This window comes from Odocoileus virginianus, chromosome 29 (genome assembly GCF_023699985.2).
Source record: "Odocoileus virginianus isolate 20LAN1187 ecotype Illinois chromosome 29, Ovbor_1.2, whole genome shotgun sequence".
Classification (NCBI taxonomy): Eukaryota; Metazoa; Chordata; class Mammalia; order Artiodactyla; family Cervidae; genus Odocoileus; species Odocoileus virginianus.
This window is the reverse complement of record NC_069702.1, coordinates 37995685-38020707: the sequence shown is the minus strand read 5'-3', so window position 1 is coordinate 38020707 and position 25023 is coordinate 37995685.

Sequence of the window (25023 nt, the reverse complement as noted above, 5' to 3'; positions counted from 1 at the left end):
TCACCAAAATTATTTTCTGTGCTTTATGTTAATTTTCATTAGGCCTTGAATACTTCAGAGGAAAGAAGAACAAAAACAAAAGTTATCACTTACCAAAGAACTAAGGTTCTTTAAATCTTGTTATCATATACTGCTTTAAAATGTTTTATTGTCACTTTAAATAGTTAACCAAATAATGTTGCTCAGATATCCACGATCCTTTTAAACAAGTGTCTAAATCTCTCCTAAAAACTTTTTAAAATTTTCCTTTCAAAAATCAGATCTTAGAAGCAGAAAAATAAGATAAAATTTTCAGAATATTTTAATATCTGAAACTATCAGACTATATCAGGGGGTCCCTGGAAAATCACAAATATTTGTTCTTTCACTTCAAAAAGAGATTTTAAAAAGTATCTAATTAGATTTGTTTGACGAGTTTTATAGGCAGACTCGTCAAATCAGAAGAGACACTCAGCCTTCCTTAGGTTAAAGTGATATTGGTAAAATGTTATTAATATAAATATTTCAGAAATTTCAGAGTTTATGGGAAGTCTTTGTGTATTTATTACTGTCCTTTCTTTCAATAACATGTTTCAACCTCAGGGAAAACATTGATCTAAACTCTTATTAAATTTTTTTTTCAAGTTTTCCTTCATTTTTCAATCTTCTGGTAGTGCTTTATCTAATATTAGTCAATATCTATATAATGTTATCAGTCGTAGTTTCAATTATTACTTAAAATATTTATTGACCACCTCCTTACTTCTGTAATTTCAAACGACCACCTACAAGGCCAGTGATTCTCAAACAGTGAAACATTAGACTAACGTATGTGTAAGCTTTACTCCGGAGTTTATTTGACATTTTTGGTAAACTTTTGATTTGTATGTTTCAGGATCATTAAACATTATATCCCAAGAATTTTTTCATCTTATAAGAAAAACTCCATCCATTATTTAATAGTCAGAACAGTCATTGACTTCTTTAAAAAAATATATCAGTCTCCTTCAACAAAATACAGTCTCAAAGGTTTATGGAAAAGGACTGTTCTAGGTACCTTACACTATTGACATTTCCGTGAATAGAATTTTGGATATATGTTTCTGACCTGACATTGTTTAGGTCACTTTTAGATTCTGCCAGTGGACTACATCAGGATTTCCAGAACTCTTTTTAGTCAAGAAGCAGACGGCCTCATCAAAATGCTAACCCAATACCAAATAGAACAAGAATTAATTACATAGGGCTGAATAAGCTGGTGAGGGGAATTTTAACATAGCTTTTTAAGGGAAGGGTATATTATTAATATAGCTTTAATGTTTTATCTCCTGAATATACAAGAAAGTGTTTTCTCTTTGTTCAGTTCAGTTCAGTCACTCAGTCATGTCCGACTCTTTGTGACTCCATGAATTGCAGCACGCCAGGCCTCCCTGTTCATCACCAACTCCCAGAGTCCACCCAAACTCATGTACATCGAGTCAGTGATGCCATCCAGCCATCTCATCCTCTGTTGTCCCCTTCTCCTCCTGCCCCCAAACCCTCCCAGCATCAGGGTCTTTTCCAGTGAGTCAGCTCTTCACATGAGGTGGCCAAAGTTTCTCTTTGTTAAGCTATCTGAATCCCAGAAAAACTGCGTAAACTCTGCTTTTGTAAATTGAGATGAACTATTTTAGATGATATCTAATTCTCACCAATCATCAAATGCAGAAACTTACTACTTCTATTTACTTTTATGCCAATATAGTTATTTGCAGATGATTGATAAAAATGTCTTCCTTTTTACCGAATATAATATAATAAAACAAAATGATTGTGAAACCATGGCCTTATCTCAAGAGTGTCATATTTGAGAACAATGCTCATTTAATCAGATATGACAAGCTGCTTCTTAAAAATAAAAGCTGGCTTTCTTATGGAGACAATGACTACAAAACTCTTTCAGGAAAACTGCCTGACACCTGGTTTGCAGAGCTCAGCCTCACAGGTAGTAAAGAAGGTTACCACCTGTTTGGCCAAGAACCTTATAAAATTTGGGGCACTATGGGAAGAGAGAAAAGTGACACAGGTTTAGAGTTACTGCAAATGAATGTGGTGGAAGGAGCATCTTGGACTTTATTTCCTTACCTTGGATTACTAGGTAAGAAGAGTTTAAAAGTCAAATCTGATATTACTTAATGTAATTTTCTGAGTAGATGTTAGCCTTGTGGTGTTTGCAATTGTTAAATATTATATGGCTCTTGATTTGCAAAAGTCTAAGGTGTCCATGGTAAATTAATACTCTTACTGTACCTGTGTAAATAATCAAACCAACCTAGTGAGACCAGACTTATTTTGTAATCAAGAAAATCTTTTTTTGAGATTATCATGATTACAATGGAAGAGGAACCTGTCAAGGAGAATTGTGAAAGACTTTGAAAGGTATCAGAAAGATTACTAGATATCCTCAGTGGAACATTATGTATTGTTTAGCGCACACCATTTCAGGTTTTCTGACGCTAAGGGGTTTGCATTTTTCATTGTCTTTGGCCTAGTTTATAACTTTATAAGTTGTAGAAAATCAATGTGAATGATTCTTGCCAATGAATGTGTAAATTAATAGTGTTTGGTGGAATTAAATTGATTATTGCTCTGTTGATATTGACTAATTTTGCTGGTTTTGCATTTATTTAGCAAGTTTATTTGATTATTCACTATGGATCTACATAAGATGGCTGCCCTTTGGATATTCCTGCAAACTGGTTGCAACATTTTACAGGTTCCCTCATTACTTAATGGATTATGTAGAATTTTTGGCATGTGTTCTTTTAAAATATAAGAAGTTATGACAAGTAGAATACTTGAATAAGTAGCAAGAAGAAAAGTAGGGTACTACAGGTTCAAGATTAACCATATTTAATATATTTAAAAGGTAAAGTGTATAATTAAGGCTTAATTTTGATTTCACAAATGCCACGAAGAGAGAAAAAACTTAAATATTAGTTTTATGTCAGCACATTTTATATCTTTATTTTATCTTTATTTTCTATAACACTGGTTGGCTCATCTCTCAGAAATGGTTTATATGAGCACTGTTCAGTCACATCATTTCATTGATTTAAATTGGTTAAAAGGCACAATGGTTGCATTTCTGAAACAATGCAAAAATTCTCTATCACCTAAAAAATGGCATCTCTGAAATGAGAGAAACCAAGCTCTATATATTGAGTGGTGCACTCCTGAAGAGAAATTTGTAAACATTGACAATTTTTATCAGCCCACAAAACTTCATATCCCTGCTCTTGCTTATCAGTGTTATGACAATAAAGTACCCAATGTAGAGATCACCAGTTGTCTTAAGGAAACTGATGCTAACCCATCATTTATCAAAGTAATATAAGAAATATTTATTTTTCTAGAAATTTGATTAATATTTTACACAAAAAGAATTCAGTATCCATTAAAGTTGGAAGATTCTCAATGAAAATTAGAATATTAGAAGTTCTGTGTACTCTTACCATTGAAAATTGTAACTGTGAAGCTTTAATTCAAGTTTTCAAAACCTTTGTGAGCATTTCATCCCATAGATACCCATTAAGAGCATGTGGACTAAAATTCTTCATAGAAACAGTTTAGGGTATGTGGTACTGTCATGAACCATATATTAGATTGTTAATAAACTCTTGATAAATCCTATAAAAATAAGGTACTTTTAATGAGAGCAATTAAAAGTGTTTATAATAGAAAGAAGTATAAATATAAATAAGAATAAATAGAAATAAATTATATATAATCTTATATATAATATTTTTTAAAAAGTGTGTCATTTTAAAACTTTCTGTCATTTCTGTATGGATTAGTAAGTTCACTTTTATAAAACAAAAGAATCATACTATTTTCTTGTCTATAACCTCCAATTTTTATTACACATAAACATATTTCTAGGCTGTTAAATGCTTTAAAACACAATTTTAATGTCTTCAAAGTATTCTGTTTATGAATATACCAAAATATTTTAGACAAGCCTTATCAATGGGTGTTATAAATTGGTTTGCTTTTCACTATCATAAATTCCATACAGAATTCTTATGACTCTTTAGGATAAATTTCTAATCCAAACATAGTAGATCAAAAAATATGCAAAATTCTACTGTTCTTCATCTGTATAAGTATTTGGCCTTCCACCTCCATCGGGTTCTCCAACCGGCAGATCTATGTTATGTTTGTATTTTACTATCAGTTCTCTTGTTACTTTTTGAAGATGTTTAAAATCATGACTAATCTCTTTAAACTTTAACCATATTCATTTTCAGTCAGTTGAATTCACATCCTTCTTTTGAAAGAAAATAGAACACATGCTTCCTCACCTAAAATAATTTTATATACTTACTTGCGTCACTGTCTATCCTTTTCACTTTTACACAGATTAAAATATAAATCTTTGTCCTGCATCTTGGATTCCACTCTTGTGTTGCTCAGAAGACCTTCATATTCTCTATTCTGTATATCTCCCCACATCTATTGATTCTTTCACAACATAGACCCCAAGCAAACAAATAAACAAAAAACCTTAACACCACAGTCCACTCCAGCTACTACTTTAAACTTTTTCTCCCTCCACAGTCAAAATTTTTCAGAATGTTGTTTCTACTCACAGTTTTAATTTCCTTACATTTAAGGCTCTTTGCACAAGTCTGACCCATCTCCTACACTGCTTTTGCCAAAGGTATATTTTTACTAATAATTTTAGTGAAACTTATCATTTGGTCCTTATTTGCCTTCCCTGCGATATTTAGCATTCTTGATTACTCCATCTTTGAAATATTTACTTTCCCATGTTTTATAAAAGGATACTTTTCTATTTTTCCTCCTACCTTTCTGACTCCCTGATTACTCTGATTTGACAGCTTCTTTTATTGTATACCTGCTTTAAAGTAAGTTATTTCTCAAGTACGGCACCAGGCTCCTTTTTCTTTATTATTTTTTGCTTTGCTTCTTCTCTGCATAAAACATACTCTCTCTTGTAGTATGAAGTATCTGATAATTTCCATGTACCAGCTGTATCCTCACCTAAGTTATTGACAGTTAAGTTATCTCAATGTTAGTTTTCTCATTTGTAGAATGGGAATGAGAATTGTTTATCTGCTTTGGGTTGCATTGGGTAACATCAGTGAGATAATTTAAACATTTTACTACAGCACCTGGCAAATAACAAGTGCTTAATAAAGACCCTTTATTCCTAATCTATAGTGTATTCTAAACAATTTTGGACAAAAATGTTATAATACTCAAGTAATTATTGGGAAGAAAATCCTTGGTGAATAATACAAGGTCAAAATAACAAAGCTCAAATAAGGTCAAAATAACACATTGCTATGTACATGAAAGTATATTAGTTAAGATGACACTAGCTGCAATAACAGGTGAACCTGAATTTTTCAATGGCTTAACACAATAGAATTTTATTTTTCATTCACTTAAAATAAATAGGTGGAGCAGAAGCTTTGCCCCCGACTGATGCAGATTTGGTATTCATAGAGTCTGCCATCTAGCATACTGCAGATAGTATTTTTGCCAAATATTTTGGCACTGGCTATCTTAAGTCTTTCCAGCCAGTGACACAAATTTTTTTGCCATCCACTGCCTTCTTACTAAGCCATGATATATCTTTTAGGGTTTTGTCTTTTAGAAGTCCTACTCACTTCTACTGGCAATTTGTGTATTAGTTGTAGTAATACAAACTGCCTAAGATATAATTGCCAAAATCTCAGTGGCTTACTACAGTGATCATATAACACTGATAAAATTAATATCATTTGTATAGCAACTTCTTCCATCTCTTGATGACCTGTAAATCAAGAAACATATATTAATTCCAACACTGTAAGCAATTGGTAACCAGTAGTATGACTTGGGCTTCCCTGCTGGCTCAGACAATAAAGAATCTGCCCACAATGAGGGAAACCTGGGTTAAGTCCAAAGGTGGGTAAGATCCCCTGGAGAAGGGAATGGCTAGCCACTCTAGTATTCTTGCTTAGAAAACCCACAGACAGAGGAGCCTGGCAGGCTACAGTCCATTGGGTCGCAAAGAGTTGGACATGACTAAGCAACTAAGGTTGCATGTACACAGTATGATGTAGGTGAGGCTACTTACTTTTGTCACTTCTCAGACTTGTATATCTGCAAATTAAGGGGCAATGATGAAATAAATGCTAAGATACATTCAACTATAACTTGGTCAACTTAACATCATATCAGGATAGCCTTGGCAGATAAAGTGTTCATGGTTGTGGGTTTTTCTGTTTGTTTGTTTGTTTTCTATTTCTATAATCATTTTGACTGTAGCATCTACTATCATCTGGCATGCAAAGTTTCTACTGAAAATCGGCTGGTTGTTTTATGATCTTTCCCTTGTACAACAGTTCAGTTCAGTTCAGTCACCCAGTCATGTCTGACTGTTTGCAACCCCACGAGTCGCAGCGCGCCAGACCTCCCTGTCCATCCCCAACTCTTGGAGTCCACCCAAACTCATGTCCATCGAGTTGGCCATGCCATCCAACCATCTCATCTTCTGTCGTCTCCCTCTCCTCCTGCCCTCAATCTTTCCCAGCATCAGGGTCTTTTCAAATGAGTCAGCTCTTCACATCAGGTGGCCAAAGGATTGGAGTTTCAGCTTCAAAATCAGTCCTACCAGTGAACACCCAGGATTGAGCTCCTTTAAGATGGACTGGTTGGATCTCCTTGCAGTCCAAGGGTCTCTCAAGAGTCTTCTCCACCACCACAATTCAAAAGCATCAATTTTTCAGCACTCAGCTTTCTTCACAGTCCAACTCTCACAGCCATACATGACCACTGGAAAAACCATAGCCTTGACTAGATGGATCTTTGTTGACAATGTAATGTCTCTGCTTTTTAATATGCTATCTAGGTTGGTCATAACTTTCCTTCCAAGGAGTAAGTGTCTTTTAATTTCATAGCTGCAATTACCATCTGTAGTGATTTTGGGGCACAGAAAAATAAAGTCAGCCACTGTTTCCTCTGTTTCCCCATCTATTTCCCATGAAGTGATGGGACCAGATGCCATGATCTTAGTTTTCCAAATATTGAGCCTTAAGCCAACTTGTTCCCTCTCCTCTTTCACTTTCATCAAGAGTCTATTTAGTTCTTCTTCACTTTCTGCCATAAGGGTGGTGTCATCTGCATATCTGAGGTGATTGATATTTCTCCTGGCAATCTTAATCCCAGCTTGTGCTTCCTCCAGCCCAGCTTTTCTCATGATGTACTCTGTATATAAGTTAAAAAAGCAGGGTGACAATATACAGCCTTGAGGTACTCCTTTCCCTATTTGGAACCAGTCTGTTGTTCCATGTCTAGTTCTAACTGTTGCTTCCTGACCTGCATATAGGTTTCTCAAGAGGCAGGTCAGGTGGTCTGGTATTCCCATCTCTTTAAGAATTTTCCACAGTTTATTGTCATCCACACAGTCAAAGGCTTTGGCATAGTCTATAAAGCAGAAATAGATGGTTTTCTTGAACTCTCTTGCTTTTTCGATGATCCAGTGGATGTTGGCAATTTGATCTCTGGTTCCTCTGCCTTTTCTAAAACCAGCTTGAACTTCTGGAAGGTCACAGTTCACATATTGCTGAAGCCCGGCTTGGAGAATTTTGAGCATTACTTTACTAGCATGTGAAATGAGTACAATTGTGTGGTAGTTTGAGCATTCATTGGCATTGCCTTTCTTTAGGATTGGAATGAAAACTGACCTTTTCCAGTCCTGTGGCCACTGCTGAGTTTTCCAAATTTGCTGACATAACTAGCATATTTTCTCTTGCTGCTTTTAATATACTCTTTTTGTATTTAATTTTGCTATTTTAATTATAATATGTCTTGGTATGAACCTCTATGGGTTCATCTTGTTTCAAACTCTCTATGCTTCCTGAATCTGGATATCTGTTTCCTTTCCCTGATTCTGTAATTTTTCAGCTTCTGTTTCTTCAAATAAGTTCTCTGCTCCTTTCTTTATCTCTCTTCACCTTCTAGGATCTCTATAATGCAATGTTAGTGTGTTGATGTTGTCTCAGAGGCCTCTTAAACTCGGCTCATTCAAAAATTTTCTTTTGTTCAGCTTGAGTGATTTCCACTACTCTATCTTCCTGTTCATTGATCTGTTCCTATGTATCATCTAATCTACTCAATTTTATCTAGCATATTTTTATTTCAGTTATTGAATTATTCAGCTCCGTTTAGCTCTTCTTCATGTTTTCTCTTTGTTAAACTTAGTGTGTTCACCCATTCTTCTCCCAAGTTTGTTGAACATACTTAATTTGGAACATATTCCTCTATCTCCTCATTTTGCCTAATTGTTTTCTTTTCTATGTATCAGATAGGTTGGTTATGTTCCACCTCTTGGAGAAATGGCCTTAAGTAGGATACATTCTATGGGACCCAGCAGCACACTCCTCTCTGGTCACTAGAGCCAGCTGTTCTAGGAATTTCCCTTATTTGGGCTGGGTGGGCTCTTCTGCTTTGGCAGGTTGACCCCTATGGGTATGATGTAAGCAGAAATGGCCCCCAGTCCTGTTGGTTGTCAGGTCCACCTTGTGCAATGGCTGGCAGCCCACCTGTGGGCAAGTAAGCATTAATAGGCTAGAGGGAAATCTCCAAATGGTCCTCTTGCTGGAACAAACTCCCCAAACAGTTGCTGCCAACACCTGTGTTCCCAAGGGGAGTCCCTGTGGCTTTCTCCCTTTCCAAAGGGCTCTCCAAGATCACCAAGTAGGTCTGACCTAGGTTCCTTTCAAATTACTGCCTCTGGGTTGAGACTTGGAGCATGTGAGATTTTGTGGCTGCCCTTTAAGAGCAGAGTCTCTTGTTTCCTACAGCTCTCTGGCTTTCCTACATATTAATCTCTCTGGCCTTCAAAGCTAGATGTTCTGTGGGCTCCTCTTGTTGGTACACGGAGAGAAGACTCTTGCTCTTTGGAGAGAACCTCTGAAATTGCAATCATCCTTACTTTTTGGGTCACCTACTTGAAAGTGTAAGTGTTATCTATACTTCATTGTTCACCCCTCCCATCTACCTTGTGTGGTTCCTTCTTTACATCTTTAGTTGTAAAAAATCTTTTCTTCTAGTCTTCATGTCATTCTCATAGTTGGTCTGTGAATAGTTATAACTTTGGTGTGCTTATAGGAGGAAGTGAGTTCAGACTCTTCCTATTTCATCATCTAAGTCACATCTAGTAAAATTCATTTCATCATATAAAACTTATAAAATACATATATGTAAGAAAGGAAAAGAAAATTACTTCTAATCACATCACCTAGAGATCTATCATTAATATTTTGATTTATATGCTTCAAACAGCTATTTTATAATTACTTAGGTACTTTGTATTGAAACAATTTATGGATAATAGCATATATATATATATTTTATATATATATACACATATAAGTATATATGTTATTTGCTTAGTCAGTCAGTTGTGTACGGCTCTGTGACCCCATGGACTGTAGCCTGCCAGGCTCTTCTGTCCATGGCAATTCTCCAGGTTAGAATACTGGTGGGTTGCCATGCCATCTTCCAGGGGCTCTTCCCAATCCAGGGGTTGAACTCAGGTTTCCTGCATTGCAAGCAAATTCTTGACTGTCAGAGCTACCAGGGAAGCCCAAGAATACTGAAATGGATAGCCCATCCCTTCTCCAGGGGATTTTCCTGATCCAGGAATTGAACCAGGGTCTCTTGCATTTGCAGGCAGATTCTTTAGCAACTGAGCTACCAGGGAAGGCCCTATATATACATATATGTGTGTGTATGTGTGTGTGTGTGTGTGTGTGTATGTGCATGCACATTAAGTTCCTTCAGTCATGTCTGACTTTTTTGACCCTATGGACCATAGCCTGCCAGGCTCCACTGTCCATGGGATTTTCCAGGCAAGAATACTGGAGTGGGTTGCCATGCCCTCCTCCAGAGAATCTTCCGAACCCATGTCTCCTGAGGCTCCTGCTTTGCAGGCAGATTCTTTAGCACTGAGCCACAGGCGAAGACCCATGAGTGTGAGTGTGTGTGTGTGTGTACCTACATATATATTCTGTATATGTATAGAAAGTTTTCTAGTGTTTCTATGTGTTAAGAAATTTTCTAAGCACTTCATTTCATATTTATTAACTTCTTTAACACCCACAAGGACTTTCTATTAATACCCCTGTGTACAGATAAGTGAGCTGAGGCCCAGTATATCTACATTCACATTGTTTTCTCACTGAGCAAACTGATTTTAAAAACTAGTATATAATAACAAGGATTGGTGAAAGGAAATATAGAGGGAACAGTCACTCTGGGAACCCTCAATATGGAGGGTCCTAAAAAATTAAAAATAGTTTTATGCTAAGTGAAATAAGTCAGAGAAAAACAAATAGTGCATGATCTCATGTATAATGTGGACTCTAAAAATAGAAACAAACAAAACAGAAACAGATTCATAAACACAGAGAACAAACTGGCTGTTGCTAGACGGCAGGAAGATGAGGGATTAGAAAATAGAAGTGAATGGGACTAAGAGGTGAAGATTTCCAGTTATTAAAAAAGCATATCATAGAGAAGCAACACACAGCATAAGGAATATGGTCAAAAATATTGTAATACTGTAATAATGGAATGATGACAGATGGTTACTAGACTTATTGTGGTACATATTTCATAATGTGTTTATGTAAATGTCCAATCAATACATTGTACACCTGAAAAATAACATAGCAGTGTGCATCAACTATACTTCAATTTAAAAAGTTTGGGAAAATTTTGTTTTGAGTTACTGGTTTGAAAATTTTAAACACATCATTAAGAATATCTTACTTGTTTACATTTTAACAAAAGCCTTCTAGTGACATACTTTGTCACTTTCATAGGTGTCAGTAAATGATGAAATAGTAGAAAGCCTGAAAAATCCTTAATCACTACTTTTAAAAAACACACACATTTCTTTCATTTCTGTATAATGCAAGTCCAGAGGTCAGAATTTCTCAAAAGATACCCTGGAATCCAGCTGCTGGAGGAGAGGACAGACCTATGTTAGCATCCCATGTGGTAGAATCAGGATTAAAGGAGCTATTCTGATGTATCTACCACTCCTTCCTCCAACACCGTAGGTTACATCTCCTTACACTTGATGAGATCTGGAAGACATGTGGGCAAAATGTCCTTATTACAATCAGAGATAGCAGAGGAGCCAGAAGATGATTTAAAAGCCCAAACTTAGCATATTAGGAACTGTGGTATTCTTCTCAACTGTGAGACTCAAGAATCAGTGTATGTCATATCAAGCAGCATTTTATAAAACTGTGACATCTCTGCATTGAGTGAAAGTTGCCAAATACGCTTACTATATTGAATTCTCTATCTTGAGAGAAAACATTAAAAATATATATGTAACATTTGGTGATTATATCTTTGCCAGTTTGATGTAAGAAAATGTTCAGTTTTTTTTACCTGTATTTTAAATAAAGAAAATGCATAGAATATATTGAATTAATCTCTCCAATATACTATAGTAATGACATAAAATATTACTATAATATACCATGTATTGTACATATAACTATGCTGTTGTTGCTTAGTCATTCAGTTTGTGTCCAACTGTCTGTGGCCCCATGCACTGTAGCCTGCCAGGCTCCTTTGTCCACAGAATTTTCCAAGTGAGAATACTAGAGCCAGCTTCCATCTCCGACCCTAGGAGATCTTCCCGATCCAGGGAATTAACCCACATCTCTTCCATCTCCTGCATTGGCAGGAGTATTCTTTACCACTAGTGCCACCTGGGAAGCTTGTATATAACTATACATAGCTACAGCATGACCACTATGATTGTCTTTTCAAATTTAATCTTCATAAAATAGAAATTTTTGTGTGTTGCACACACTGTATCCCCTAAGAATGGCTTTGTTTCAGGCATATATACGTATTCATTCATTTAATAAATACATGTGACTACATACTATTAACAAGGAAAAAATTTACAGAGACTAATGTATTCAGGTTCACATAGCTAGCCTACATTGATTAGAATTCAAGATTACACCTAAAGTACACCTAAAGTAATCCATCATCACCACCCAAGTAGGAAGAAAAAGGTTACAGTGACAGCTAGAACTCTAGAACTCACACAAACCCCTAGGTCTACCCTAGAAGTGAATGTGAATGTATTAGTTGCTCAGTTGTATCCAACTCTTTGCAATCCCCTGCCAAGCTCCTCTGTCCGTGAGATTCTCCAGGCAAGAATACTGGAGTGGGTTGCCATTCCCTTCTCCAGGGGATCTTCCCGACACAGGGATAAAACCCAGGTCTTCTGCATTGCAGACAGATACTTTACTGTCTGAGCTACCTGGGAAGCCCTAGAAGAGAGCTACTAGAAAATATTTTCAGACACAGAATTTGAACCATTGTCAAGATCCATATCTCTACCTGCTTATATTATGGGTATTTTTGTTTCCAAAATATGTGACTCCATAAAGAATAAACTTTATGTCTTATTCATATACATTACTATGGAGCTAGCCAACACAAGAGACCCAGTAAAGTTCTAATGAATTGAATTAGAGATGAACAATATGTCAATGGCACAACTGATTATAGAAATGAATATCCTTTTCATAGGACAATGAGAATACATTAGACACATGTATGTACAGGCATGCAGATTGATCTACTATCAATACAGGATCAAACTCCAAACCAAAGGCTTATAAAGTGATGCTTCTTTCTGAATTTTATAGAAATATAATAATTATAGAACTAAAATCATTTTTAAAACAAAACTGGATTTTTCATTAATGAAAGGAATACTTCCCATGAGTTGAGGCTGGCAGTGATAGGCCTGAATCTCAAACTAGACATAGATGCTGAGTTGTAAAAGGCATTTGAAAGGCAAATAGTACAGGAAAAGTCAACCAAATAAAATATGGGGCAGGTAACAGGAACCGTGGTTAGCACTAAAGCAAATACACACCAGCATCTCCTATTGGACTTTCTCATACCATTCATATGCATGTATGTGTATACACACATGTGTGCACATACCAGTATGCTTGTATACAAACACATAGCAACAGATAGATGGACAGAGAGGCTCACATTCAGAATTGAGTCTATCAGGCCAAAGGTAACAGGACCACCTATGTAGATCTGGCCTTTAGAAGGGATCCAATCTCGGAAGAAGAGAGATTATAGAAAAAGTTTATCAAAATAAAGAAATGCTCCATTCACAGAGGAAATGAAATATGAAGACATGTAGTCAAGCATAAAAGAGTAAAGCAACTGTCCCAACTACTCCAAGTTGGATTCAGAGCAAAAGCTTGTTCAGTGAATCAAGACAGAAATCATTAACTTAAATGGAAGAAAATTAGGCAGAACCAAACCTGAAACATTAGAAAAAATGTTAAAATTCCTCACGTCTCTTTCTCTTTAAGTCTCTTTCTCATCTTTTTCTTTCTTATCTTCAATAGGAAAAGTAGGTATGGTACAAATTAAGGTCACAAATGACAAAACTGTAACATCATTTAAATAATTACAAGAGACAAGTAATGATGGGAACAATAATCATCTCAGACAACGAAGTCTAGGGAAATTCTTACTATTGTGCACAAAACCAAATGCTTATCTTTCAGGCTTTCAAAGCAGAAGGGGAACATAATAGGATACATAGCTTTCAATAGCTAATAAGTAGAAAACCAAATTATCAGGAAAGAGGTATGCCCCTAGCTCTGAAATCTGAGAAGAAATATTTCATGGATCTACACTAAAACTCTTCAAAACCACACAGACAGTATTGCAATAAGGTCTTTAAGGAGGAGGGAAAAAAAAAGATATCAAGAAACTTTGGATGAAATGAGATGAAATCATAGAAATAAGATAGAAAAAATAAGCAATGCAAGTGACGATGAGACATATAAGACTAAAGGAGAGAGGCAGAAATAAATAATTACAAAAGGTAAAGAAGCACCAAAAAGATAAAACTGGTAGAATCATTTTCACAATTGAACTGGACATGAAAAAAAATACAGATTTTTAATGATAGAAAATCCAATGGCCAATATCTGTCATTGTAAATGTCTCCATTTTCCCTAGGAATGCATTCTTCATTTGCATGTAGGTCTCTCTGGCCAAAAAAAAAAAAAAAAAAAAAAAATCATTGTTTCAGAATTATTATTTTAATGCAGTGGCTACTACGTTAAAATTTCAACTATTTCATAAAAATTCATTTATGTTATCTTTCAACATCTTGCTTTAAAAGATTGCTCCACTCTGAAATGCTATGTTATTTTGTAGAGCTGATCTTTCGCTAATCTGAACATGTAAGTGAAGGAGCATAGGTTTTAGAATTAGATAGGTTTAGGTTTGAATTAAGCCCTTCAACTTATTGGCTGTTTGACTTTCAGCACGTTAGCCAGCACTTGGCCCTCTAAATTTACAATATGAAGTAAATAACTCCTATACCTCTGAGTTGTTTTATTGTTAAATGAGATCATGTATAAAATGTTCCTGGTAAGTTTCAAGGCAAGTATTGGATAAATAATACTGCTACTCTGATAGGCTTCATACTCCATATCTTAAATAGATAAATGAAATACACTTGTGGCAGGTAGTAAAAAAGAAACAAAGGAAAGAATTTTCTAAATATTTATATAATAAAACAGCCTTAAGAAAATAACCTTAGTTTATAGTTTTTAAATTGTTTCACATTCAATGGTTCAATCACTGAATATCTAGTCAATATGAAAGGGATCTTGCTGGGTAATATATGTACTAAAATAAATTTTAACTGCTTCCCCAAGAGTCTAATGGAGGACAGACATTTTTAACTAAATATTGAATGTTAGCCAAGTTTTGAAGAAGACACATGAGGCTATGGAAAGTAGAACAAATGGGAAATTTTAGAGTAGTTCCAGAAAGAGTCAGGAAATAATCATGAATGTTCCTGATCAGCTGTACATTTAAATATTATGCATATTAATAAATGTATGCAGCACTGTAATGATTTTTGCTTCCCCTGAAATAACATTCCTCTCAAAAGGATTTCAGTGACTGTATCCTAAGAAATTCATAAGTACTAGGATCCTTCAGTACAAAATCAGCAATATTTATACCCCTGCAAGTTTAACTTCAGTTTTCCCAAATCAAATTGGAGCTCTGATCTCTCCTTTTCTAATAAATACAAATCACATTTAGTCATTTTTTTATCCTTGCTCTACCACCTGAGACCCACCAGTTTCATAGAGCTTTTTTTTAAATTTTCATTAAAATAAATCTCTGTAATACAGCAACCACACCATAGTTTAGTTCTATAAAATTATCTAAAGTTTTTTTCTCATGATTTATCTTGTTATTTAGAAGATATTTCAAGATTATGGTTTATCTCTATGTACCAGCAATTTTTTTCTTATAATTATTCAAGGAAAATTTTCTAATTTCAAAAAATATCTGTTGTGATATTTGTAATAACTTATTGACAGAGTATATAACTTGCCAGTGCACCAAGGTGGGTTATAGAAAAGTAAATCCTTCGGCTCACTTACCATAGCTTCCCAAGGTTCCCATGAGTTGTATAAGGCTAGAGGCCTGCGGTTAGTTCAAAGGCGGGTTAGCCTATTGCAGAATTATTCTTGAAGTTTTATGTGCTGAAGTGGAAGTAACAGTACATTCTAGGTTAAGCCACACAAACCAATTTCACTAAGTGAATGGAAAACTAATTCTAATGGAAAACCAAGGTGATAATTTTAGCCATTCATATGTTCAGCAAATATTTATTGAGCATTGCTATATGCAGTTCCTGCTTTACTTGTGGAGAAATACCAATGAGTAAAACACAAAAAGTTCTCATCCTCCAAGAGCTTACAATCTGATGGGGAGACGGTTATAAACCAGGACCAACTTACCCATTCGTATAGAGACTAAGGCCCATGGTAAGAAGAGGTGGCAAGAATACACAGAAGAACTGTAGAAAAAAGATCTTCATGATCCAGATTATCACAGTGGTGTGATCTCTCATCTAGAGCCAAACATCCTGGAATGTGAAGTCAAGTGGGCCTTAGAAAGCATCACTATGAACAAGCTAGTAGAGGTGATGGAATTCCAGTTGAGCTATTTTGAACCCTGAAAGATGATGCTGTGAAAGTGCTGCACTCAAAATGTCAGGAAATTTGGAAAACTCAGCAGTGGCCACAGGACTGGAAAAGGTCAGTTTTCATTCCAATCCCAAAGAATGCTCAAACTACCACACAACTGTACTGATCTCACATGCTAGTAAAGTAATGCTCAAAATTCTCCAAGCTGGGCTTCAGCAGTATGTGAATTGTGAACTTCCAGATGGTCAAGCTGGTTTTAGAAAAGGCAGAGGAACCAGAGATCAAATTGCCAACATCCACTGGATCATCGAAAAAGCAAGAGAGTTCCAGAAAAACATCTATTTCTGCTTTACTGACTATGCCAAAGCCTTTGACTGTGTGGATCACAATGAACTGTGGAAAATCCTGAAAGAGATGGGATTATCAGACCACCTGACCTGCCTCTTGAGAAACCTGTATGCAGGTCAGGAAGCAACAGTTAGAACTGGATCTGGAACAACAGACTAGGTCCAAATAGGGAAAGGAGTACCTCAAGGCTGTATATTGTCACCCTGCTTATTTAACTTTTATTCAGAGTACATCATGAGAAATGCTGGGCTGGAGGAAGCACAAGCTGGAATCAAGATTGCCAGGAGAAATATCAATCACCTCAGATATGCAGATGACACCACCCTTATGGCAGAAAGTGAAGAGGAACTAAAAAGCCTCTTGATGAAAGTGAAAGAGGAGAGTGAAAAAGTTGGCTTAAAGCTCAACATTCAGAAAACTAAGATCATGGCATCTGGTCCCATCACTTCATGGGAAATACATGGGGAAACAGTGGAAACAGTGGCTGACTTTATTTTGGGGGGCTCCAAAATTACTGCAGATGGTGATTACAGCCATGAAATTAAAAGATGCTTACTTCTTGGCAGGAAAGTTATGACCAACCTAGATTGCATATTAAAAAGCAGAGACATTATTTTGCCAGCAAAGATCTGTCTAGTCAAGGCTATGGTTTTTCCAGTGGTCATGTATGGATGTGACAGTTGGACTATAAAGAAAGTTGAGCGCTGAAGAATTGATGCTTTTGAACTGTGATGGTGGAGAAGACTCTTGAGAGTCCCTTGGACTGCAGGAAATCCAACCAGTCCATTCTAAAGGAGATCAGTCCTGGGTGTTCATTGGAAGGACTGATGCTGAAGCTGAAACCCCAGTACTTTGGCCACCTGATGAGAAGAGTTGACTCGTTTGAAAAGACCCCGATCCTGGGAAAGCTTGAGGGCAGGAGGAGAAGGGTACGCTAGAGGATGAGATGGCTGGATGGCATCACCGACTCGATGGACATGAGTTTGAGTAAACTTCGGGAGTTGGTGATAGACAGGGAGGACTGGCGTGCTGGGATTCATGGGGTCTCAAAGAGTCGGACATGACTGAGCACCTGAACTGAACTGAACTGACTGAACTTATCCATTTGCATAAAGCGTAAGACCCGTGGTACTTTAAGGCCCATATATATGTTTTAATTTTAATTTATTTTAAAACTAGAAGAAAAATGTGAATGTTATAATAATGCACCCATCCTGTATTACATTTTTCTTTATACCAGTGCAGCTATAAAATATAATTTAAAATATATTTTTTTTTTGAAGAAGGGGACCATTAAAGCAAAAGTGCCTTGAGACCACAAAAGTCATATAGTAGACCAGTAATAAACACATATGAACAACTAAATTATGTGGTGTATTAGAAAGTGAGAAGTTCTGTGGAAGAAAAAAAAAAGTAAGTGTGGCAAGAGTCTGGGATAAAACTGTTTGCAGTTTTAAACAGAGGTTAGAGAAAGCATCCCTGAGAAGCAACATTTGTGCACAGACTGGAAGGAAGCAATGCAGACCTCTGCAGGTAATGAGTGCTCCAGGTGCAAGGATTGAGCAGATGTAAAGTCCTGAGACAGGAGTGTGCTTGGAAAGTGGCTAAGCAGCAAGGAGGCTGCTGCTGCTGCAGCAAAGTGACCTCTGGGGAAACGAGCTAAAGTTCAGGCTTTAGAGGTGTTGGGAGTCAGATTGTACAGTGGCTTAGCAGGCCACTTCAGACCTCTCTCCATGATAAAGGAACAGCTGGAGGATTTAAGGCAAGGCCACTGGTAGGTGTTAAACTGAGCACCCTAAAAAGTTACAGTGATGTCCTAACCCCAGGTACCCATGAATTAGATATTTGGAAACAGGGTCTTTGTAGATATAATCAATTTAAGATGAGGTCACTAGATTGAGTTCCTAATCCAACATGACCACTGTCTTTATAAGAAAAGGAAAATACTATGGAAAGACAGAGACACACAGGGAGAATGCCGTGTGATGACAGAGGCTAAATTTGGAGTGATGCAGCTGCCAACTGGGGAAGGCCAACAATTGATGGCCACCATCAGAAGCTAGGAAGAGAAAAGGCAGAATTCTATCCAGAGCCTCAGTGGGAGCATGGCTCGGCTGACATCCTGACTTCTAGCTTCTAGTAGAACTGCTAGACAGTGAACTTCTGTTGTTTTAGGTACCCAGCTTGCGGTACTTTGTTACAGTAGCTCTAGGAAACTAATACAGTCACTGCTCTCACAGCATGTATCTGACTAAGTGTCAAAAAAAAACTATAGCAAGGGCAAGGGTAGGAACTAGGAGGCTATCTTAGGTCAAGTGTCCTGGGAAGCAGATTCTAAATCAGAGCCTTGCAGACAGAAGGTTTATCCAGAAGTATGCTCAGAAACAATACTGGGTGGGAATGGAGGTGGGGTTGGGGGGATGAGGGACTCAGAACTAGGCAGAGGGAAGAGTGGAGCTTGCAAAACACCCAGTAAATTCAGTGGGTCTCACTGAAGGCGAGATGGTCCTTCCGAGTCAACTTGAAGGCGAGCCTCCCATAAGTACCCCTGTGAAGGACAGGTATTGAATCAGTTTCCTGGGGAGGGAACACAATCTTGAGTTAGAGGTCTCCCTTCCATAGAGGGAAGGAAATACTTGAGGAATGCCTCTGTGAGCAGCCCACATGCTTCAGGCTGTGGAAAAGAATACTTTGGTCCTGGGGAGATGGAATATGCAAGGTGCTTTATATCATCTCCAGAAGAGGATACTGCATTTATAGAAGAGAGAGTCAAACAGCATGGGAAAACAGGACTTGGAGTATAGCCCATGGATTTCTGTGTGTGTAAACGGTATAGTTGTCTATGGTGTGTGTGTGTGTGTGTGTGTGTGTGTGTGTGTGTGTGTATCCGAGCAAGGATCTTCCGTTTGCACAGTCCTCTAAATTTATAATATATGTAATTTGATGGCCACATTAGCCTTTTAGTGCAGGTAGGACAGATTTTTAAAATACTAATTTCTTCAATAAGGAAAACAGAGCCTAGTAATATCAACTACTTGCCCAATACTTGGTGAGTTAATGGTAAAAGCAAGACTGAATATATGGTCTTCTGAATCCATGTCCTGAGTTGTTTGTTCCAAGTCATATGGCTTAAATATCACTTCAGATATGTGACAGTGATTGTACTACACCATTCTGCATAGTCTTTTACACTTTGTTATATTGCAGTACTCCAAGAAGTATGTGGAAAGAACTGCATAATTGTTTATCAAATTCACATCAGTTTCTTCCTGGATCCAAAGCTAGGCCACATTTGCCAACTTCCTTTACAGTTAGTGTAGACATATGACTGAGTGCTCTTGAATGGAATCTGAGCAGTGATAAGGATCATTGTTGTTGTTGTGATCTCATGGGTTATAGCCCGCCAGGCTCCTCTGTCCATGAGATTTTCCAGGCAAGAATAGTGGAGCGGGTTGCTATTTCCTTCTCCAGGGGATCTTCCCGGCATATGGATCAAACCTTTGTCTCCTGCATTAGCAGGCGGATTCTTTACAACTGAGAAACCAAGGCAGCCCGCCATAACATTCATTTGTGTGTGTGTGTGTGCATGCTCAGTCATGTACAGACTGTAGACTGCCAGGCTCCTCTGTGGATGGGATTGTCCCGGCAAGAATGCTGGAGTGGGTTGCCATTTCCTCCTCCAGGGGATCTTCCCAAACTAGGGATCAAAATCCCATCTCCTATGTCTCCTGCATTGCAGGAGAATTTTTACTGCTGAACCACCAGGAAGACTGCAATAAGAATCCTGCAGGCCCATAAATAAAATGCTAAGGAATCATCCCTCTCTGTTCCCCAGGGTCTTCCCAGTGCAAAGCCAAGCATTACAGATGGACGAGTATCCACTACCCTGGATCTCTGAATGTTTGAAAGGAACAAAGATACCCAAACACTAGCTCCTGTTTAAATTTAGATTCCTAGTCCAGTGATTTTTTTTTTTTTTTTTAAGGATTAGAGAATTGGAAACATAATATGTTTACTTTAGTGTAAGATATGTAGTATAGTTTGAGGGTTTTACTTCATGACATTCCACATAAGCCTAACTACTGTATCTTGTTAAAATATAGTGCTAAATAACAAGAATATACTAAACTGTTTATATATGTATATTTAATTTTTTCACCATTTTTGTGAGAAAATCATTATTTTATTTTTCTAGTTGGTTAAATCCCTGAGAGATGAACTAATTACTTAATAACTAAGCAAATAAAAAACATTTGAGATTTAAATCATTCCAACTTGAAAACATACCAGAGAAGGTGGAAAATTTACTCAGTGTTCATATTTTAAAAACTGCATGGAAGAACTCTGAATAGCCCGGCTTAACTCATGTGGCCATCTACAACAAAACACTGGTAGAGCTGGTTACAATATGTGATTTGGCCTGGATCACAGCCTTCCCTATGAAGGCTGGGTACCACAATGCACAGATCATTACCAATAAAAAAGTGCAGAGGAAAAGGACACCCAAGGAATAGGTGTGCAATTTTCAAAAGCAGGAAGTGGGAAATGACCAGACAAAATCCATTGATGACTATGACTAAGTTATGCTGGCTTCATCAACAGGAGAATTTTCTGTAACATCTCAAGGACTGTTTTCCAGAAACTAAGTATAGCGATGTAGCTGGATCTTACAAAAGAAATAGAACTGAGGTCCAGACAGCCATTTAAAAACTCTCTCTGCATTTCATGTAGACTCTACTCTGTGCATATGTTTTATGATTCTTTCTGCAGATTATCATTTTCTTCACTTTTGTTGGGTCCCTAAAGGCAAGTTTAAATGATGATAGAATAGTCCAGGTCTCCCATCAAACACAAACCATCTCTGATTCTTGAATTAAAATGGCAGGGAAATGAGAGCCACACCAGAGTTTGGTAGCTTACCTGGCCTATTCAGAGAAACAATGACTCTCTCAAGGCCAATTCCAATTTCCCTGGAAACAAGACTTGTTTATCCTGCTAATCAAGCGACTTACCTCCTCCCCTTCCTGATTCAATGAACTGTAACCAAGGAGCAGTGTTCTCACTGGAAAAACTCACTTTCAGGATCTCTACGAATGTTGCCAAAGGTTTAATAAGATAAACGTGTCTAAATGCTATACTCTATTAATACTAAATGTTCATTCTTGAGAAAGATATTATACTCTCTGAATGTTAGTATCATTATTATTAAAGTAGAAATTATACCTATGTCGCTGGTTTCTTGGGAGGATTAGGCCTCGCCCATAGAAGGTGAGGATGAGATGGTTGGATGGCATGACCAACTCGATGGACATGAGTTTGAGTAAGCTCCAGGAGTTGGTGATGGACAGGGAAGACTGGCATGCTGCAGTCCATGGGGTGGCAAAGAGTCAGACACAACTGAGTGACTGAACTGAACGGATAGAAGGTGAGGGTCATTACTTTAAGAGTTTCAGTGCAAAAATAATACACATAAAAATTAGTCATGCTTTACTTTGAACAACAAAACATATTTTTTTCCTGGCTTGATAGCTAATTAGATGATTTCCAAGCTCTTTTCCAGTTCTTTAATGCAAGTGATTCTTTCCAGTGGATTCCAAACTATTGGCAAAAAAAATAGTGTTTTCAAAGCAAGAGATTTGCTAATATCTCAAGGATATTCCAAAGCATGTCATAGCATAAAACTATTTCAGAAGGATTCAATTTGTTTTAAGCAACAGCAGCCTCCCCTTGTCAAGGTGACTAACTTGAATTTGATAGCTTTAATTTAGATGTATGACTTTTATTAATATATAATCTTAAGAGTGATATATTAATATTAATCAGAGATAACATGCATTTTATAACATATATCATATAACACTTGCCTTGAATTTTTTCATCACCAAACATTTATAAATATCTAATATGGTCCTGAGCACTGTATTTTTAAGTGGGCAATAACTATTATTTTTCCTACCACTCTTCATTTTGCTTTGATAAGAAAAGAGGTGAGGTATATGACTGAAGCAAATATCAGAAATGAGAAAATTATCTAACTGGGAGTTAGATAACTACAAAAATAATATGACCAACATTCCAAGAGGAACAATGCAATACGTGTTCTATGAGCTAAGCTTACAGGAAAATCCAGCAGTTAGTATTATAGGGAACCTAATCTCCTAGATATCACCATAATACAGACTGTATGTTAGACTATAACAACATGTCCATACACAATTTTCCCTTTGTGTACATCTTTATTAGGAGTTTAGATATAGATGCCAAGTAAAAAATAATTTCTTATTAAGGCTAGCAGTATTTTTAAAATCTGCTTGCTTTCTTCAAGAATATATTGCACTAAATCAGTCTTAGATATATAGCAGAAAATGTGACCATGTACCCCTGATCCTCCACTATTAGGGGTGTTGAGACCCTTTGCATAATACAGTCTGAAAACTCCTTAATGAAGGATCCTGATTAGCGAAATTTGGGTTATCTGTCCTTGCCTGGATCACACACAGCCAAGGGACAAGGCCAAACAGTATGGCCAAAGCCTACTCACACTTATGTTTAGGAACCACTCTGAGAGAAGGGGGAGTAATTATGAGTCAGTCATCTCCTGTTGTTGTGTAAAAACAGTAAGGTTGAGGAGCAGAGCTCAACAGGGTGCAATATTTTACAAAGAAACAAAAAGTCTTTCCCTTTTGCTCCAGGCCGTGACAGTCATTATTAAATACCTGGTTGACCAGGATATTTAATTTGTAATGCATAAGCACATTTGCCTTTACAAGAGGGAGATCTTAAGAAAACAGTTTTGGGTTTTGGAATATTTTCATATTTCTAGAGTCTAGAAGCTAGACACTGTGCTGTGATATTTTAACAGCAACCATGTTTGTAAGAGTGCTGAATACTTCTCCAAGGGCCTGTGTTCTATTTGTAACATTTATAGTAAGTAGTTTGAAGCATTTGGTGTTGAACCTAATTTAAAGTTATGAAAGGCAATTTAATAGTGGGATCTAAGACAAAGTAGCTGGGAAAGTCACAAAAAAAGAAAAAGCTTGTTGTTTCTTTCATAGTCATGCAGAACTGGCATGCATGTATGCAAGCATTAGGGAAATTATGAAAAGGAGTTCTAGAGAGACTCTCCACTGAGAAGAAAAAAGTCAGGATATAAAAAGAATGTTAAACAATTAGGAGAAGCTGTTTATAAAAATATCTATATCTAGATTTATTTTATCCAGGTCTATTGATAAATTTCCAGGTTATTTAGAATGTAAAATACACAGATCTTCTTTTGGACTGAAAAAGAGTAAGGCTGAATTGCTTTGAATCATGGCAAGAATAGATGATACCAAATCAGTAGGGATATATAACCAATCTTTTAAAATGGGTCCTTTGATGTATATCCCAAGAAATAAAGAACATCACTGGATACTTCATAGAATTAAACTATCCCTTAGTCAGTCAAATATGTTTTGATAGTATATATAATCTTCACTTGAGTCATTATTCTGGGCTTCCCTTGTAGCTGAGTCGGTAAAGAATCTGCCTGCAGTGCAGGAGACCCAGGTTCGATCCCTGGGTTGGGAAGATCCCCTGGAGAAGGAAATGGCAACCCACTCCAGTATCCTTGCCTGGAAAATCTCATGGACAGAGGAGCCTGGTGGGCTGCAGTCCATGGGGTCGCTATAGTCTTCACCTGAGTCATTATTCTAGTGAACCCCAAATCCCTTAGACTTCTAATCATACCATGGCATACTAGGAACCTGAGTACTAAGCTCTAGTACATACTTTGCTCGCAGGTATGATTAACCCTGCAGTGTATTTAGGCCCAGTAGCATTTAAGATGATAACTGTCTGCTGATAATTGATTAGGTATTAGAAAATATTTTTCCTAATAACAAAAGCTTAGTAATTTATAATCTGTGAAAGTTTACATCTGGTTGAAATACAAGGTCATTTCATGTGAGGGTGGCACTGTCTAGCATCTGCAGTAGGGACCATTTAGTTACTAAAAGCCTCAAATATTTGAAGCTCAGCCCAGGGTAGTGCACAATGCCAAGTCATAGGGTAAGGAAGAGTTGAATCATTAATGAATCCTGATTTTCACTTGCATGCATGCCTGCCTCGAATAGTCAAAGTTTCTCATTATACTTGTAGCTAGGTGTTACCAGCTCCCCATTTCTGAAAATGAAATGAAAGGGCAAAAGGTGTGTGCAACTTTAGGAAAATGTCTCTGGGTGTGAGTATGCCTTTCTTTTCTTCCTTTTCTTCTATGCTCCTACAGTGCAGGCATGATTGCGAGAACTGGAATTGGGAATAACTACCCTGTGTGGCTGAGCAAGAAGATAAGGAAGGTGTCTGTTACACGGTGCAATGCCACAACAGCCCAGGATCACTAAATACTACACTTTAACCTGAAAAAATAAATAAACTTGTATCTTGTTTATTGTTGATGTGTGTTTCTGTTGCTTGCAGTCAAAGTGAATCCTAACATAGAATATTAAAAAAAAAAAACTTTGTTAACTTTAACTAACTTTCCCCCGACTAATTGAATAACTATCAATTCCAATCAGGTAAGAAGGCATTTATTGAGTATGCAAAAAGAAGATATCTTACATAC